Raw genomic sequence first — 18,843 nt, 5'->3', positions numbered from 1 at the left:
GAGCCAGTTACATCAAGATTTTTTACAATGTGCAAAACCTAAAATGCTTTAGGCTCAGTTCGCAGTAATTATTCACCTCTGGGATGTCTAGGGGCTACAGGAGGTAATGAAGTCATGCCAGGACTTGGGGGACTTGCAGGACAGGTCCTCCGAGCTCCCCTCGTCTCTGGATTCTGAGGTCTAGATGTATCCTGTGGGGAAAAATGTCTCAATTGGAGCTGTGTGCTGCCGGTAGACAAAGTGGTGGCATTTAGTGGGGTCCCTTATCTATGTCCGTGGGGAGCCAAGTAGGTCTGGAAGACACTACAGGTCATTACATCCGCTGCTTGGGTCTAGCCTTCCTCGTGATTTGTGTATATTGGCAATGCATTTCCTTAGAGGGTTGATGGGAGAAAACTAATCAGAATTTCACGTAGCCCTGTACCTCCAAATTGTTCTCTTGTTGGGGACATGTGCTGTTTTGGAACAAGCCCCTAGGACAATCTGCTGTCTGGGCATCTCAAATGACCCTCCACTGTTGATGTGGACCTTGACTATCTGGCTGAAGTACTGGTTGTCAGGTTTCCACTGTAAAGATAATCTTCCCCACCCCGTCTCCATACTGCAGTCTGCAAGGGAGTCAGCCTGTGTGGCCCACACTGAAGGGGTGGGGAATGATGTTCCACATGCTTGGAGGTGGATGTCTACATAAATTATTAGGAATTTTTCTGCAAAGGGGATTTGTCCTTCCTTCCACCCCATTTATTTATTTATTCAAGCTTTTATATCACTATAGCTCACTGATATTTATTTTTAAACTTGGGTTATAATGCAACATTACATTATTTTCTTGCTAAAATGAATCCAGCTTTGGCCATTGGGAACTCTTTCAGTTGGCTGCTGTGTCTCGTGTCCCTTTGACATACCCCATTGTGGTTTTTTTTTTTAAAAAATCACTTTTTACTTTCTGGCACTACAAGAAATTCCAGGCTCATCTCGTACATTTCCTTCCCCATGCCTAGAACCAGCCATTTCTCAATGGAGTCCTCATTCCTTTGATTGCAGAATGGCATGAGAAATCAAGATCTGGGTGCTATGAGTGTCATTGACTCTAGACCCCATCAAATCACAGAGTAAGGAAATATATGTATGTATACTAGCCCATGTACATACACATATCTATAAATACTTCTACACTCCTTTGTTTCTATATTAAGCTAGACGTGAGTTCATACTGATGTCTACAACTCTAGTCCAGTACCACACGGACCATTCTAGCCCTCCTTCCCTAGCTTATTGGTAAACGCCCACTGCAGCAGTGAGAAACCTGGCTCCTCCACCTGCCATCCATTCATTGTTCAGTTCTGGTATACATATGTGGTAGAATCAGAATTATTAACCCTGGCTCTCCTGACATGCAGCGGTACTTACGTGCAGTTCCTTTGCCTTTTAGTATAACAGATTTCACTCATTTCCAAAGTTATTAACGTCAGCACTTTTCCTCCCACAACTTCAGGGAGATTGTTTCATACGTTTGTAACACAATTAGATTGTTTTGCAAATTATAGATTCCATCCTGGGATTCCACAACCTCCTAAATAATTTTTTAAGTTTGTACAATTAAAATTCATTCTTTATGCTTTAAAGTCCACTGGGTTTTGACAAATGCATTATGTCATGTATGCACCTTTACATGGTCATACAGAATAGTTTTACTGCCCTAAAACCCCCAAGCGCTTTACCTGTTCAATCTCCCACCTCGAATTCCTGACAAACCCTATCTTTTTATTGTCTTTGTTCTTTTGCCTTCTGCAGAAAGTCATATAATTGGAATCATACAGTCAGTCTGTAGCCTTTTCAGATTGGCTTTTGGTAAAAGCACTTAAAGTTCATCTATGTCTTTTCATGGTTTTATGGCTCATTTACTTTTATTGCTGAATAATATTCCCTTGTATGGATGGACCACAATTTATCATTCGCTATGGAAACACATCTTGATTGCTTCCAGTTTTCGGCGATTATGAATAAAGCTCCTATAAACACTCATGTGCACGATCTGTGTGTGTATAAGTTTTCAGATCAATTGAGTAAATATGTAAAAGTGCAACGGATGGATTTTATGGTGAGTCTATGTTTAGTTTTGTAAGAAACTGTCTAACTGTCTGCGAGTGTGGCTGTTCCATTTTGCAACCTCATTGGTGACCGGAATCGTCAATTTTGTGGATTTTGGTCATTCTAATAGGTGAGTACTGGTATCTCCTTGTTGTTTCCATTTGAGGTTCCCTAATGTCAAAAGGTGTTGTGCATCTTTTTTAAGGTTATTTGCCACTTGTATATCTTCTTTGATGAAGTAGCTTTTCAGATCCTTTGCCCATTTTTTAACTGGATTGTTTTCTTGTTATGGAGTTTTAAGAGTTTTTAATGTATTTTGGATACAAATCAGATATGTGTTTTGCAAGTATTTTCTCCCAGTATGTGCCTTGTCTTTTCATTTTTTTGAAAAATTATTTTCAAGAATAAAAGTTGTTAATTTTAACAAAGTCCAACGTATAATTTACTCTTTCATAGGTCTGCTTTTGGTGTTGTATCTAACATTCTCGTCAAGCCCGTGGTTTCCTTGATCTTCTCCTATGTTTTCTTCTAGAAGTTCAACAGTTTCACATTCAGGTCTGTGATCCATCATGAGTTAAGTGCTGTCCCTTCTATGCTCTCAGCCCATTTGCTCTTGCCTGACTCTTCTGGAGGCAGCCACACACCATATTTCTGAAACTAATGGGTACTTATATCTTGGAAATGTGAACAGTTTCTAAATAAAAATGAAATTTTCCATTTCCCTCACCATCCAACAGATCTGGAATGTTATGTTTTTCAATATTAAGCACGTTCCTCACTGTGGGATATGTCAGATTATTAAATGTACTCGTGGACATTAGGAATCTCCAAACCAAGGAGAGAGAGGTCAATGTTCCCAAACTTTTTGATTCCAAGACTATTGACCATACATCTCTATTTTCCCAATTGAGTCCTGTTGCCTGGGGATATTATTAACATCTCCTCCTTTCACTCCCCAAAGTGTCTTGGTTTGGACAATCCGTTATATAGTGATTCTAAACATTGATCTTTTTTCATGGAACACTTATTCAGCATCTCACAGGTCAGTTTGGGGAGAAAGCAGTCCTAATTTATTAGAATGGGTTTCTCTTTTCTTCTTATAATCCTTGTTCTTCCTGAATCTTCCTCTGACAGTACCATTTTCTTTAAGTCCTTCTTTCCTAGGATGCTACTCTTTCCTCCTCACCCTCAGTTCAAACACAAGAAGCAAGTGAATACATCCCTTTCTATTGCTGCTTCCAGACCATCAGTGCTCTGTTAATTTGCAATAAATTTTTACCATTTTGGTTATCCTTCCAACTACCTTTATTCATTTTTATTATATTTATTGCCAATCTATAATGACATTCTAGAGTGTCTTCAACATTTCATGATGCCTTTATCCCCTTTCTCTCTAACTCATTCAGGGATGTCATGCACAGGAACCTCAGTACCCACAATGATAATCCTCATCAAGTTCTGGTCTCATGATTTTGATTTTGCACCTCCGTTCCTCCCTTTGATCATCATCCAGATCTAACTGTTTGTCACATGTGGCCCTCTCTCCTAGCCCATCCTTCCCAACAAACCTGCTCTTCATCACACCAGCTTGGCCAATACCACCAAAGACCCTGATGTTGGGCAGCCTTCTCTAGAATGCACTGCACTGATGCTCCCAGGAGAAAAACTCACAAAACTAGACTGATTTGTTCAATGGTTGATTGGGTTGCAGCCATGAACACGTCACCAGTGACTACATTCTCCCGTGGAGACACTGTTACACATGATGACCAGATTTAAAAAATACCATTGCCATCTGGTGCCAGGTGGTACATTATGCTTTTATGCATTGACTTGATTATCTCACCAATTGTAATGAACATTGTTCCTTGTAAATTTTAAATATTAGATACTCAAATTTACAAATAGAACATAACACATTCATTAAATGAGGACCACTCCTACTATATAATTTAAACACATATGCTTTTTAATAAATTACCAAATCACAACACTTGCATTCAAGTTCTTCATTTAGTTCTTGCTTTTCTGAATAGACCTACTAATTGCTGGAAGTTACAGTTTTTTTCAAAGCCATGTTTTCATTTTCTGTTAGAGATTCCTGGATAAACTACCCCCCTCTCCGAATAAAAGGACGTCTTAAAACAATCCTCAGTCATTTTTAGTTTTCTACTTTCCTTTACTATATATAAAGAGGTACTCATTACTTGTCACATATTTTCAGTGAACCACCTACCTTTTCCAGGCTAAGTAGCTTAGAATATTGGCCAGACTCTTAAATCCAAGTGAAATAGGATAAACATGATAGTACCAATTAATGTTATAAGTATTCATTTAATATACACTTTTTACATAGGATTTTTTCTTACTGTCTAACATGATTTTATCATTAACTATTGCATACCAGGGAAAAATCTTGTTGAATTAGCCGAGTCCACAAAGCCCTGACCAGGCGGATGCTGAACGACTACTCAGACTCTGCATAGGGAGCTTTCTCCTCAGTCTACAAATATGCAGACTGAGGATGTCTGAGACAAGAATGTAAGTGCTAACACCAGTCTTCCTCATTCCCTGGCCACAGCTCACTCGGAATGATATCGTCTAGTCTGTAAAGTGAAGAATACAGAGTTGCCCACCATCTTTCAGTGCATGTGGCTGGAGAAGATGCTCACCAAGGCTCAGGGGCTTCTGTTCCACAAAATAAGCCCATGCTTTCTTCCACCACAGTCATGTGCCTCTGTGCTCTCTTCCTTCCTGTGTCTCAGATGTCAGTCAGCTTGGCAAATCTCAAAACGTGGCATAGAATTAGAAAGACAGTGAATCAACACATCTGTCTTCCGGAATATAAATACATCAATGAAAACCTAGCAGCACTTGGGGGCAGCCACTACTTTGTATTTTCCTGAAAGTTTTCATCAAGTGGTGATCCTGTTTTCTAGGGATGCAAGCTGATATGATGAATGCCAATGACTGATTTGGTGGAGACAGAAGAGCTAATGAGGTAGTGTTCTGAGACACACAGGAGTCACTCAACACAAACCAGATGCAATGAGAGTCATTAACACAAATGACTAGGGTTTGTGAATGTACTGGGGTCTAAATTCATGTTTAATTGGCTGTATACAGACAATTGTCTTTTTTCTCTTTGAACCATTGTCTTTTCTATATTTCCACTTTTCTTACAAGCATTTTCTCATTAATTCACAGTTGATAAGATAGAATTTTTAAAAAATAATCATAAGCCTATTAAAATTCATTTTCATGGTAAGACAGTGTCTTGGTGAAATTCTCATTCTGGAGCTGTCAACCAAGAGGGTGACCTTCTTATACCATTTCACGCTTGTATGCCCAAGTCTGAACATGTCTCTATGTCTTCATTAGAGGACAGTGTGGACCTGCCTGTGTGGCTCCCATCTTTGGGGATCAAGGTTTTCTCAGTATCAGGAGCAGCTTCAAGGAAACCACATCCCACTTAAGTGGGATGAAAATTGGTGAGCGCTGCGGCATCTTAAAAATATTTATAAATCAGTTTATTTACAGATTTTGTATTTTCTTAAAGTACATTTCAGTTAACAAATCTGTTTACACAGGTATTCATAGGAATTAATCCCAGTTATTTTACAGATCATATTTACAAACCAGACTGTAAGTGTTCTGTGCAAAGTTGCACTGAATGTGACTATTGGCTGAAAATGGCCTGATGACCAGGCTATTTACACATACATAGTAAATTAATTTTTTGCACAATACATGGATTATTTGCACAATACAGAACACACACGGAGACCAGGTGTATCCACACCATTTCTCACATGAACCTCTTGACCTGATGTGTGGCTGGCTGGAATGATGATGCTGATAAAAAGGGAATAATTACGTTTCCTCACTTACATCATGAAGTGAGGGCTGTGACGGGTCATGGCACCATTCATTCAAACATAGGGTGCATCTCTGTGTCCAGATCAGTTAGACACCCTCTGTGGCTTATTCTGTGAATGTTTACCCTCCTCTCTCTTGAATTCTGCCCTTCCATGCATGGGATGGTTGCTCTGGGGTCTCATTGAGGTGCTGCAGAGGGGCATGTAGCGGAGCTTGTCTTTTGGGAACCTGTCACGTACCTCCCTCCTTTGGGCAAATTCAACTTTACCTGATTATGCTGGGGCTGCCTGTCACAGAGCCAGGCTCTCACTTAGGTCAGGCCAATCGGAGTACCCCGTCCCTCTCACCACAAGATTTAGGTGAGTGCAGAGGACCCCAGCCAGGCCAACCAGACTCTTAATAGGGTTTTTCAATTTAAGGGTGAGAAAATGGGCTTTGCCTTTACATCATCATAAATTGGAAGCTTCTGGTGGCCACCATGCCTGCAGAAGAAAATGCAGCTAAGAAGCTCAATATATTGAGACAAGGAAAGATGGGAAACACAGTATTCTGGTAGGTTTTAGGTCCATTATTTTTTACGGAAGTCTGTTCCATGAAAATGAGTACTGGCTGCAAATACTCTACAAACTCTTCCCACTAGCTTTGCAAATCTTGGCCTAGGCAATTAGATCTTGAGCAAATAGGATTTTATTTTGAAATTGTTTAATCGTTTATATATATGTGTATATATACATGTATATTTTTCATGTTATATTTATATATGTATATATGTACATTTATATACGTATATGTGTATGTGTTTTGCAAAATTTGAAGACCATTCTTCATGTATTTAACAATTTACTGCACCTACAGTGTGCCAGGCACTGTTCTAGGCCCTGATAAGGGCCTATCCAGAGTCCCTGCCTTTACAAAGTTTATAGTCCTGGGTGGGGGGGGCACATGTTTAATCATAAAATCAACCAAATCACATAGTCCAAACACAAATTGTGTTTAATACTTATGATCTATTTATCTCAAAAGAAACATGGTCAGAGAATCAAAGTACCCATGAATATAGGTCTTACTTGGTTCTTCAAAACTGGAATGAAAACATGGCTACAGTAATGACTTTGGGTTGTATTATCTTTATTTTCATTATAACCTCTTCATTCACCTGTTGATTATTCTGTGTGCAAGCAAGAATTAAATTTCAGTGACTACTGACAAATATATGTTAAGATTTAACTGATGCTTAAGTTACCTTACTATTCAAGGAGAAGATGCTCAGTATAAAATCTCAAATCAGGCAAAATTTTAATTCAAATGATCCAATCTAATAAATATGTGCTTGCTATCCTCATTTTAATCAGTATCTCGTGTCATTTCTCAGATAGAAAATTTATAATACATATCAATTTTTCTCACATGTATAGTACTGGGACAAAAATGTGACTTAGATCTCATAGTTATAAAAATTGTCCTATGTTATTTACTTGTATTATCCATTAACTTTAGGCTGCAACTGATTATCTTTTCTTTTACTCATCTTGAATGTGAAAATCTGATTTATAAAAGTAAATAGTCAAATATGTCATGTAATTCACCTGTTCAATGATTTGATTTGTTTGAATACATATTTATTGAGTATGTACAATGTATTGGACACTGCACTTGCTGCTGTTGTCACAGCTCAGAAGGAATCAGCAATGTTTCCACCATTGCAGAAGACAGTCACAGATCAAGTAATGACAGATGAGATGAGCGCTCTAAGTGAAGTGGGATTTCCTATCAGAGCAAGTCATAAGTCAACATCATTGGAAAAGAGAGCCTGTGAAGCCTCTCAAAATACAAAAGGCTTGGAAAAAAATTAAACCATGAGTACGAGGTAGCTAGCTGAAGATTTGAGAAACATCTTATTAGAATAAATCTCTGAGTTAGGGCTCAGCATTTGGATTAGGGTGAAATGCAGATAGAATGTCCTGAACATAGAGATCAGAGGAAAGAGTTGGGACAGATAAAGCAGTGGCCTTTGCGTGGAGTCATGTTAAACATGTTAGATTAAAGTTAAGAGCAAAATGGGAGGAAGAGAGTTAGGTGATGAGATCAACATTTGAGAACAGCTCCTCAGCTCTCTCTCTCCACTGTAGCAAGTACAGCATCCGATTGCTGGAGAAGAGCAAGATTGAAGCTGAGAGCAAGAACAGGTGGCTATTATGATAGTTTAGGGGAATTACAATGGAAGCATCAACTGCGTGGTTCCTAGGGATGTTGGAAAGTACCTTTGGTCTTGAGAGACATTTACTAAGGAGCACCAACAAAGCTTAGGGTGGAGGGAAGAGCAAAGGGTGCCAGCCACGTTTCTGACTTTGGATGTGAGTAGGTGGCAGTGACATTTATTGGGATTTTAACCCTTGAGGAGCAAAATGCAAAGGATTGTGGGGAAATTTTAGTTGTGGACCTTTTGGGTTTGAGGTGTCTGACATCTCTGTAGAGAAGCCAGTGGGCAATTAGATGTATAGATCTTGAGCATAAAAGTGAACATTAGATCCAAAACGTGTCTCTTGGGTGTAGTCTTCTGTTGAGGACTGACTATTAGACTCAGTAAGAGGCCTGGATTCTAACCGTAGCTCTCCTGCTTACGTGCTGCATGGCCTTGAGGAGCTGATATATACTCTTGAAGCCTTAGTGTTCTCATCTAAAAGCTCAGACAATATAGTGGACAAGCCATAAGACTATGTAAGCACTAAGAGATATACATACCATATAGTAAGCACCCATAAGATTAATCCCTATGTCAAATGGAATAGACTTTGTGAAATGTCTGGAACTCTTTTGTCCAATAAAATGTAAGTTGTATTTGATAGCTATAGGGAAATAAAATAGCAGAGCTATATGCGTAGATTTAAGAGTCAGACACACTTGGATTGTAATATTGAGTCTACCTTACTTGAACGAATTTCTTATTCTTTCATTCTTTATCTGAAAAATGGAGATGGATATATCTAACTCACAGAGTATTTTAAAAACAAAAACTTTTGTTTTTAAGTAATTTTAGACTTAAGGAAGAGTTGCACAGAGAGTCCAGAGAGTTTTGGTACAACCTTTGCTTCCCCTAATGTTGATATTGGACATGACTGTGTTTATTTACAAAGGCCAGGAAATTAACATTGGTGCAGTATTAGTAACTAAAGTCCAGATGTTATTGGAATCTCTCCAGCTTTTCCAATGATTTTTGTGTGTGTTCTTGTATTAAGGTAATGCTCGTCCCATAAAATGAATTTCTTCTCCTATTTCCGAGAAAGGGTTGTGTAAGGTTGATATTACGTCCCCTTTAAGTGTTTGGTAGGATTCACCAGTGAATTCGTCTGATACTAGAGATTTCTTTGTGGAAGGTTTTATGTACAAATTTGATTCCTTTGAGAGATATGGGACTATCCAGGTTCTTGAGTGAGCTTTGAGTGGCAGTTTGTGTCTTTCAAGGAATTGGTCCATTTCATTTCAGTCAGATTTATAGGCATAGGATGGTTTGTAAAATTCCCTTATTATCTTCTTAATAGCTGTGTGTCTGTAGGATATTTCGCCTTTCATACATGTTATTGGTAAATCATATTTCTTTTCTTTCTCTTTATTTATTTTGGTTAATCATACTAGAACTTTTTTTCTCTCTGTGTTACATTTCTTTGTCTCTCTTTTTTTCTCTCATTCTATCAAATGACCTCTATAAAAATCCCAACTGATCTATTAAGGTTGATTTTGGAGCTCAAATATCTTCCCCAAACATTAATTTGTTGTTTAAAATAAAGCAATTGAGAAGTTGAGAGATATATAGATATGGCAATTCTCTCTTTTTTTTGCAGGGGTAGGTAGGGTGGGTAGGGTGGTAATCTACTTCTATTTAGGCATATGGGGTATTTAAAGCATCTGATACACAGTAAACATTCCGTATATGGCTATGCAATTAAAGCATAAGAAGTTAAACTAGTAACAAAAATTCTAAAATAATACAAAATCTGTAGTTATTTTTTATCACACATAAAAAATGAACATAGTAATTAAGATCCTGAAGACACAGCAATTTGCATGAATATTGTGGAGGTTTAAATAGAGGCTGAGATCAAGTTTTTCACTGACATCACCAAGTCATCCAGTTACAGGTTTCAAGTGATGTCAATAACAGACACGGTCTTTGCCAAGTAAAGACAAAGTCTACAGTTCTTCAAGCCTCCCATGCCCTCTTGGCTTTGCATGCCTTTACTCCTTCTCTTTGATATGAGTGACTGAAGATCGACTAAATAGGAAGAAATTATTGTGTTAGCTTATGTTTCAAAAGGAGGACTTTTAGGATTTAAATGCACTCAAAAGTAGCCTGATTTGGCTGGTCAGGTGAAGGGAGGATTCTGGACATCCTCAGCTCCCTGCCTCCTTGCCACTCGTACAAAGCTGGGCAGAAAGCTGACAGCTCCCTATTCTTTCCCACTCTCTCTCTGCCAGAGGACTGCGAGGGAAGAATCCTTCACTTACCCTCTCGGTGATGCGCTTGGCCCCACTTTAGCATTGCTGTGCCTGAGGCTTTGGAAGTCTGGCTCTGGACTCACACCTGGAGATCAACATGGTCCTGTCCTCACCCAGTCTAGGATGGGGGAGTCTGGGAAGACATTTGGTGGTATTTCAACAGAGGAGGGAAAGGTGACATGCATACATTCTGAGATTTGGGGAAAAGCAATGGCAGAATCTATAGGAGAAGTCAGGGGACAATCTCAAATGGCCTGGTATCAGTGGAGGTCAAGAGCACCTCAATCTAAAAGTTGTCTGTTAGAAAAGAACTCTTGTTGCCTCCCATGCTGGGTAGCATTGGAGAGCAGCTTAAATTTTATTTGGAGCCAGCAGGCCTCACTGGTGCTTATTCCAACGTGCTTATTTCCCTGCTCTGGCCCATCCAGAAGTGCTCAGGTCCTTTGAAGCGGTAGACGTCTTCCTGGGAATGTCCCTCTATCTCCATGGAGTAAATCTAATGAGCTCAATGTGGAATCAACCCCCCTGGGTGAGCACCCAGTCGGGAAAAAACTAAGTAATATTTAGCAGTGAGAGCTACAATTGTCTGTTGGATGTGCTTGCAGGTTCCTTTAAAGTCCAAAGTTAGAACCATGCTTATTAATTTTAGAAAAAGAATGTGCCTGCAATTTTATCTTTAATTGTTAATTAAATTCTCACTTACTGAGCAGAGTCTGGTGAGGGGAGATAGGTGATGTTCAAGTCAATCCTTGTAGATCTGCATGAAGAATCACTTTGAGTCTCTGTTCCCATACCTGCTCTTTTGTAAATCCATCATGATTCTGGTCTGTCTTTGGTATGGATATCCCGATTTAAAGAGTCAGACTAAAGCAGTCATAAATTTTGGTTAAGACATCTAATGAGTGACATTGTCCTAAAAATAATGCTTTGTGTCTCAGAAGCGATGGGAAACACAGCCTTTCCCTTTAGAAACATAGATGTGACTAGGCCCAGCATAAGTACTCGTGCTTGGAATTTCCCTAAACAGATGTTGCCTTGCACAGAGACAGTCTGGGGTCCCGTCTGTGAGTGAAGGTTAGAAGCAGGTTGCTCTGCTAGCCGCAGAGTGATACACACACACATACACACACGCACACATATATATATTCTAGTCAAGACTACCTTGACTGCAAAGTCGGTTTGCTTGCTCTTCTGGTGGTGAAGTTGGTTTCTATGTTGTCCAATCTCTCTGCCTGCCAGACAATAACTGTGAATCCAGACCTCAGACCTCAGGCACTGAGCCAGCCCCAGCCTCACTCGCTCCATGTTGAGAGACTCTAGAGCCATCCTCAGTGTTTCTGAGATGTTTTGTGCCCCCTTCACCACATTCTCTTTGTCTTTGTCCCCCTCATCCTCATAAATATTCTCTGTTTTCTTCTACAACACTTGAACCAATGTGTTTGGCTTCTTCACTGGTTTCAAAGATAAATCCACTAGCATCTACATTCATTGTACTGAATATTTGTGTAGGACGTGTGCCCCTCCCTTCTTTCCTTTCTTCTTTTTCTTCCTTTCACAATGGAACAACTGATGCAACCTTTTGTCCCATGCAGAGCGATTCCCAGCTAAACTCTGGCATCCTAAACTCCTAACTTCTATCCCAGAGTGCCACAGAATCTCTCCTGAGCATTCCCTGAAAGGAGTCCTGGTGAATTCAATTTATTTTCTCTTCATATGAGAAAAGCAAAAGAGTCCAAGATAAAATAAAAAGCACAAGGCAAAAACTGATTTCGGGGGGTAACAGAAAGACTCCAATCTGCGTTGAGGGGAGTAGGCATCATAACAGGAGAAACTTGATACTTAGGGTGGGCTCTGGGTAATCAGATAAGGTAAGTACCATTCTCGTTAAAAAACAGGAGAGAAGGAGATTTGTAAGGACTCAGCCAAGACACGGGGTGTTAGATTCCTGTTAGATTGGACTTTTGGGAGCTGAGGTTTATTTCAGGGAGGTCTCAGACTCAGATGGCATTATGGATGAGAGGAGTAGAAAAGAGGGTGTCTTTTTAAACCTTTACTTATTACAATTGCTTCTTGATTTTTGACTTTTAGTTGCATGTGGATTTAGTCTTATCAGTTGGCAACTAGTTAAGTCGTTGAGTTTACTGCATCTAACAGCTCCAAAGGAAGTTGTGACTGTATTAAATGTGGAAATAGTTTTACTGGTGACCAAACAAAACCATTGCCATTTTTTAAAAGTTTGTTTTTTATTGCCACCAAATTATAATTTTGCTAAATTTCCAGTAAAAATGTCTCAAGCCACTCTACTAGATGTTGCTCCCTAATGCTATTGCTTAGATGGTTCTAACATTTACCAGATTGTGACCAGTTCTTTTTTCTTTCATTACATATAACATGACAACCCTTTGTAACACTAGAGATGTATCCTTGCTTTTTTATTTCCTTAGGGACAAAGTCTTCTAAATTCATTATTTCTTTCTGCATATTTTATACTGAGTTACCAAAAAATAAAAAAGGAAAAGGAAAAAGAATAGAGTGGAGAAAGCACAGAGGGTGACATAGATGGTTGGGTAGATGTCTCAGTCTGAGACTCCCCTCAAAGCTCTAATCTTGGAGAAAATGCTGGGAAGTGAGACTCCGTTGGATCAGGCCACCCATGTCAATGGGCTAGTGCCTGCAGTATAGTTAGGGCCTTCATTTAGAGTGATGAAAAAATTATTTCCAAAATAGACATAAGAAGTATCAAAATTGGCTATCCACATTGGAAGGGAATAAAGTGAGAGTCCAAGAAAATTTCATTATATAAGTAAATCCATATGAATTTTAGAGCTAACTGTTAAAATAAAAACTTTTTGGAAATTGCCTTTTTGGAGATTTTGCCATATAGTTGACTTATAGTCCTTCTTTCATTTTTTTTTTTGTTGTATTTCAAAAAAATCAATTTATTTTGCTTAGCTGAATGAAAGATTCCCTGGTAGAGGTAATGTGGTACAGAGCAGCAGGGGGCTCTGTCTGAGCCCTCCCTGCTTTGGGGTCCATACTCAGAGGCAACCACTTTTAAATGTTTGAATATGTCTGCTAGTAATCCTCTCAACTCTGATATTATGTTTAACTACTGCTTTATCCACATCAGACATTTTATGTTGAGTCTCTAGTATGACACAAGAGGCCTTGGTTTCCTTTATGCTAACACTACTTCCCCTGACCATCCTAGTTGTAGAAAGTCATGAGTACCCTTAAATCATAAACATGAATCTTCATGTTTTATTGCCAAAACACAAAGCATTCTCTACTTACATCCCAATAAACTGGAGAAAGATATTCATGAACCTTATTCTTCCCTCCAAGTCTCCTGTTTAAATTCACCTTTATATGAGTGTTGATGGTATGTATAACCTCTTGGGTAAAATACTTAAAATGTTGGCTGTGCTTTATCAAAACAAACTAATAAAAGCATTGAGACAATCATGACCATGTAGCTGCTGTGAAAGGTAGAGCCAGGGTGTGTGCCTGTGTTCCACTTCCTTCCCTGTGGTCTGGAGGCTTGGCCTTGAGATGCTGGGAGGAAAATGTACCTGTGGTCCAGGCAGGTGGTTTTTCTTCCCTTGCAGCCCACCATAGTTCAGAGTCTTGGCACATCTATGTGCTTATCGACTATTTGCATTTTTCTCTCCTACAGTCTGTCCTTGGTTTTTTGGGAAAATTTTCTATTGGGTTGATTTTATTTTTCATATTTATATTTAGGTGCTCTTTATGTAATCTGATTATGATGTATTTATGGTGTCTTTGTTTATGGATCTCTTCCTCTAAGATTAGTGCTACTTGAATATGAGGGCCTTGCCTCTCTCAAAGTCTCTTATCTTTTCTACCAAGTCATTTTTATTTTCAGACTGACTCTAAAATTCTTCTGGAATTTACCTTTATAAATGATGTGAGTTAGAGATCTCACTTCATTTTCTTTCCAAATGAGTATCCATTTAAGTACATGTATTTACCGAGCAATAATTTTTCTTCTTGATTTTGAATGACATCGCTTTTATATACTACATCAAGTTCCAAATTAACCCTAATGCTATCTGAGGCTATTCTCAAATGTTTTACTGATTCCCAATTCTGAGTCAATACTATATTGTTTAATACCCATGGCTTTCTAATCGGTTTCAATATGAGGAAGTTAAGTTCCCCTCTCTGTTTTAATTTTCAACATTGTTTTAGCTCTTCTAGTCCACATACCTACCCACATGTGCTTTAGAGTTAGTTTGTCAATTTCTACTAAAGATTCTGTAAGGATTCTAGTTGGAATTGCATTGATTTTGCAGTTCAGTTTGGGGAGAAATGACATCTTCACCCCATATTGCTTCTTCCTGTCCATGAATGTCATCTCTTACTCCATTTGCTCAGTTATTTATATATGTCTCTTGGTAAAATTTATTTTCTTCAAGAAGTTTTTGGCATCAATATATTGACATCTTGGGAGGAAGGAGAGATAAATGCTTACGAAATCATTAATAAAATATGTTTTCGTATGCAAGAGACACAACTAAATACACGAAGGTACTTAGCTTTGGTAATTTAAAGAACCAAAGAGTAACACGCTGTGTTACCTAATATTTTCCTGTGAAAAGCGTTCTGTTAATCCATTGAAGAGAGAAAACCTTCCCAATGTGATGTTGAGGCTGTTCCCAAGTGGGTGTATTACACTTCCTAATTTCCATTCACACTGAGTCTCACAAGCACATGTTATTTGTGTCTTTTTCACATTCTATGTTTCCTGTGCCAAATCTTCCCTGAAAAGTGGTCCTACGCAATTTCTTTACTTAAGAAAGTGTATTCTATGTGTGGAATCCTTTTGCTAGATTTGGTTCCATATCTGAGATTTTATTTATTAAACGTATAAGCACTTATTATGTGCCGGACACTAAGTGCTTTCAAATAAACGTGAACTCGTTTCATCTTTAAAACAACCCTGGGGGCCAAGCACTTTTATTGCCTCTATTTTGCAGTTGAGGCACCTGGGCTCAAGGAGGTTGGTGACTGGCTGGAGCAGATGTAGGTCCAGCAGACACTAAGTGGTGAAGTCAGGCCCTGCACCCAGGGGACTACTCCTCCTCTGGGCCCTTAGCAACTACATGTGTTCCCTCTATCCCTGAAATCCACTGCATGGAGAAGGCACACAGAAATGCCCAAGAATATCTTTTTAATTTATATAAAAGAAAACTATATTCAGGCTTGGAATTTTAAAACTGGAAAGGACCAAGGCACTGATCCGATCCAGCCTCTTTGTTCTCCAGCCAAGGCTGTGGACTCCAGGAGATCAAATTTAGACTTTTGTTCAAGTCAAAGAAAGGTAATCTGTTTTTCACGTATATGAAGGAGATTCAAAGAAGAAATAAGATAAATGCAAAATAAGAAAAGTGTAACCAAGACTGGTGCCAATAAATTGCAAGGACTTTGTGGAAACTTTCTTCCTTTACTTTGAAAATGCCAAAGTGAAGGATAAATTAGGGGAAATGGTCAAAGTTGTCATCATATGGGGGACTAAGGAAGGTACGCTTTGAAAGGGGTTTTCAGTGTAGAAAAGGAAATTGAACATATTTAGAAATTATAAAAAATATAAATGCTAGGAAGTGAAATATTTTTTGCTAATTTTTTATCGCATTAAATTTATTTACTGCCCGTGTTTGTATTTTGAAAAAGCATTTTTTGTACAACCGTTTTTATCATCTATTAAGCTGATTATGATTGACACAATTTATAAATTACAAAGTAATGAAGACCAAAGGTTTGGGCCCCTAAATATATGTACATAACTCTTCACATAATCTGACATTTCTGAAAATATTGCATTATTTCAGTTATTACTAGTATGTGCCATTCACTTTTATTTGAAAGATTATCAATTAATTTTCTCTATTTTTATATTATAAAATATAATATTATTCACATTCTTATGCAGCCATCAACACCATCCATCCACAGAATTCTTTTCATCTTGCAAAACTGTCCATCTTCCTCTACTTTATATGTGGGACACCTGCCACAGTGTGACTCAACAAGTGGTGAGTAGGTCTGCACCTGGGGTCCAAACTGGCAAACCCTGGGCTGCCAAAGCAGAATGTGTGAACTTAACTGCTGTGCCACCGGGCTGGCCCTTATTTTGTATTTCTTTGATACTAGCCATCATAATGGTTATGAAGTGGTATCTCACTGAGGTTTAATAAAACATATTATTTTACAACCTTTATTATTTCCTACGCACCAACTACTCTTAACAATACTAAAGAAGACAATTTGATAAAGTGTTTGATCTTAACCTAGTTTCTCCCTAATAGTTTGAAATTATCTTGTTAGGTTAGACCTTGACCTCACTGTTAATTAAATTATTATTTAAAACTCCAAGGGTAATGCCCAGTGTCCTTGGTCTATGAACCTGGACATCAGTGGGTATCAGGTTAAGCAGAGGGCTAATGAAGAGTCAGCTTCACAAAGAGAAGTCACGTAAGTGTGAGATTTGCCTTGTTTGTTTTTTAAATAGTAAAAACCAATAACATACTGGTCTCTCACAGGAGTCTCGAGAAGAGACTATAATATAAAAATCCAAGCCAATGGGCTTGTGAATCCATATGTTTTAAATTGACTAGGATGTTGCAAATATATGTGCTCCCTAATCCTGAACTCATGACACTCATGAAATACTAGGTAGATTATTAAAAAAGACATCTCAAAATGTGGTGTATATAATTCTCAAGATTCCTAAATCCAAAATTTGGTAAAATTGTTTCATTATCTATTTGTTAATCTCAAGTTTTTATAGAGACAGAATTACTGACTCGGTTTGAAATGTTTGCCAATAATTCTATGAGTTATTATATCCATATTTAGTAAGTTATCAAAACAAAAGGTAGGACACTTTAAAGGGAGGACCAACCAGAGTATTTACGTCTTTTTCTATGTGCTTATTCTGGTTCATGATTTCAAAAAATAAAAGCACCAAAAATAAACAGAGAGATGCTGTGGCTGACACACTCTGTTTTCTTGAAATGGCAATCAAAAATGTCATGTTGATCACCAGGAAAACAACAGCTATTCTGAATCTTCAGCTCCTTATGAATTTCTCAGCTGTCACTCTCCCCTCAGGATGAGTCACAAGTCCTCCTGCTCTCCACATAATGATGCAGAAGGATGAGGGAGAGGGAGAGGCTACTGCTTTAGACTCCTTGGTATTTACTAAAAGTTCTATTTTTCTGTAAAAAAAAAATCTATTTTTATAATAATATGAGTATTAAATATTGTAAAGCAGTATAATCACCTAGGTGATACTAGACTTGTTTTTTCTTTTTCCTTTATGTTAGAAAGTGGGAGAAATAATTAGACTAATATATAAAATGCTTCTTTCACCAGAGAAATGAAAGTTATGTCTGAACTCCTTTGTCTTTCAGAGCTGCCAGGATCTTTGGGCACACCAGTAAGTGCCAATCACACTGTAATAGAAGTCCAAGACAAAGATTTGGATTTGACTCTGGTCTGTGCATACCAGAAACTCATGTCTATTTCCCCATCAGTGAGACAGGAACAGCAACAGCATTTAAATGGGCATGATGAGGATGCAGTGATGGAAGCCTTCACCACCTGGGACTCAGCAAGCACTGTTTCCTCCCACATTCTCAAAGACCAACTGTCCTCAGGCAGGACTCAACCTAAGGACCTGACTTCCAGACCTCATTCCTGCCTGGCTCGCTCTCCTCTCTCCCTGGACATTCTAGACCCCTTTTTCCCTCTAAAGGCATGTGGTCTGTGATTATCATTGCCTGTTGCCCCATGTGAACAGTGTGCATAATCTGACTCATGTATCTCAGGGCCTCATTATGTGACCTGGAAGATTCTAACAGCCATGGCTCTGAACTCTGAACCCACCATGCACCCATATTCTTTCTTTTACAATCATAGTGAAAGCAGAACTTTCCTAGGATGCGATGTTTCCCTTTCTCCTGGGCTGCTGCCTTGGGAAGGGTAGGAAGCATGTTCTGAAGCATCTTGCACAGAGCTGGACACTGGCTGCTTAATAAATATCTCTTTATTGGATTAATGTGTGCCTAGTTTTGTAAGATTTAAAGGGGAAGTGGAGGTCAAAATGTCAAAATGCTCTGTTCTTTTTTTGGCTGAAAGGCCTGTTTCTAATACTCAGGAAATCCATCTGACCATGTTCTATTGTTTCTATTAGGAACAAATTTTAAAGACTGAGAGCTAATCTGAATAATACGTTAGAATAAATAGATACATTTTTTAGTGAACAAATATTAAGGGTAAGAAGTTATAGATTCTAGTTCCAGTTAGTTCCAGGTCTCCCACATACATCTTTGTAATCATAAATAAGTCAAGAAG

The 18,843-nt window shown here is 38.5% G+C and overlaps 1 long non-coding RNA gene across 2 annotated transcripts in view; it reads left to right on the top strand.

Moving 5' to 3' along the window:
- LOC139075511 (uncharacterized) overlaps positions 1-18,543 on the top strand; it is a 51,081-nt gene extending 32,538 nt beyond the window's left edge. For both annotated transcript variants that reach the window (XR_011525948.1, XR_011525949.1), the window contains 2 exons: positions 16,418-16,520; positions 17,901-18,543. This is a non-coding gene — a long non-coding RNA (uncharacterized lncRNA). The remainder of the gene's footprint in view (positions 1-16,417; positions 16,521-17,900) is intronic.
- The last annotated feature ends 300 nt before the right edge of the window (positions 18,544-18,843 follow it).

The sequence above is a fragment of the Equus przewalskii genome, chromosome 1 (assembly GCF_037783145.1).
Source record: "Equus przewalskii isolate Varuska chromosome 1, EquPr2, whole genome shotgun sequence".
NCBI lineage: Eukaryota > Metazoa > Chordata > Mammalia > Perissodactyla > Equidae > Equus > Equus przewalskii.
The sequence above is the reverse complement of the archived record's forward strand: the minus strand, read 5'-3'. Positions and strand labels throughout refer to the sequence as shown.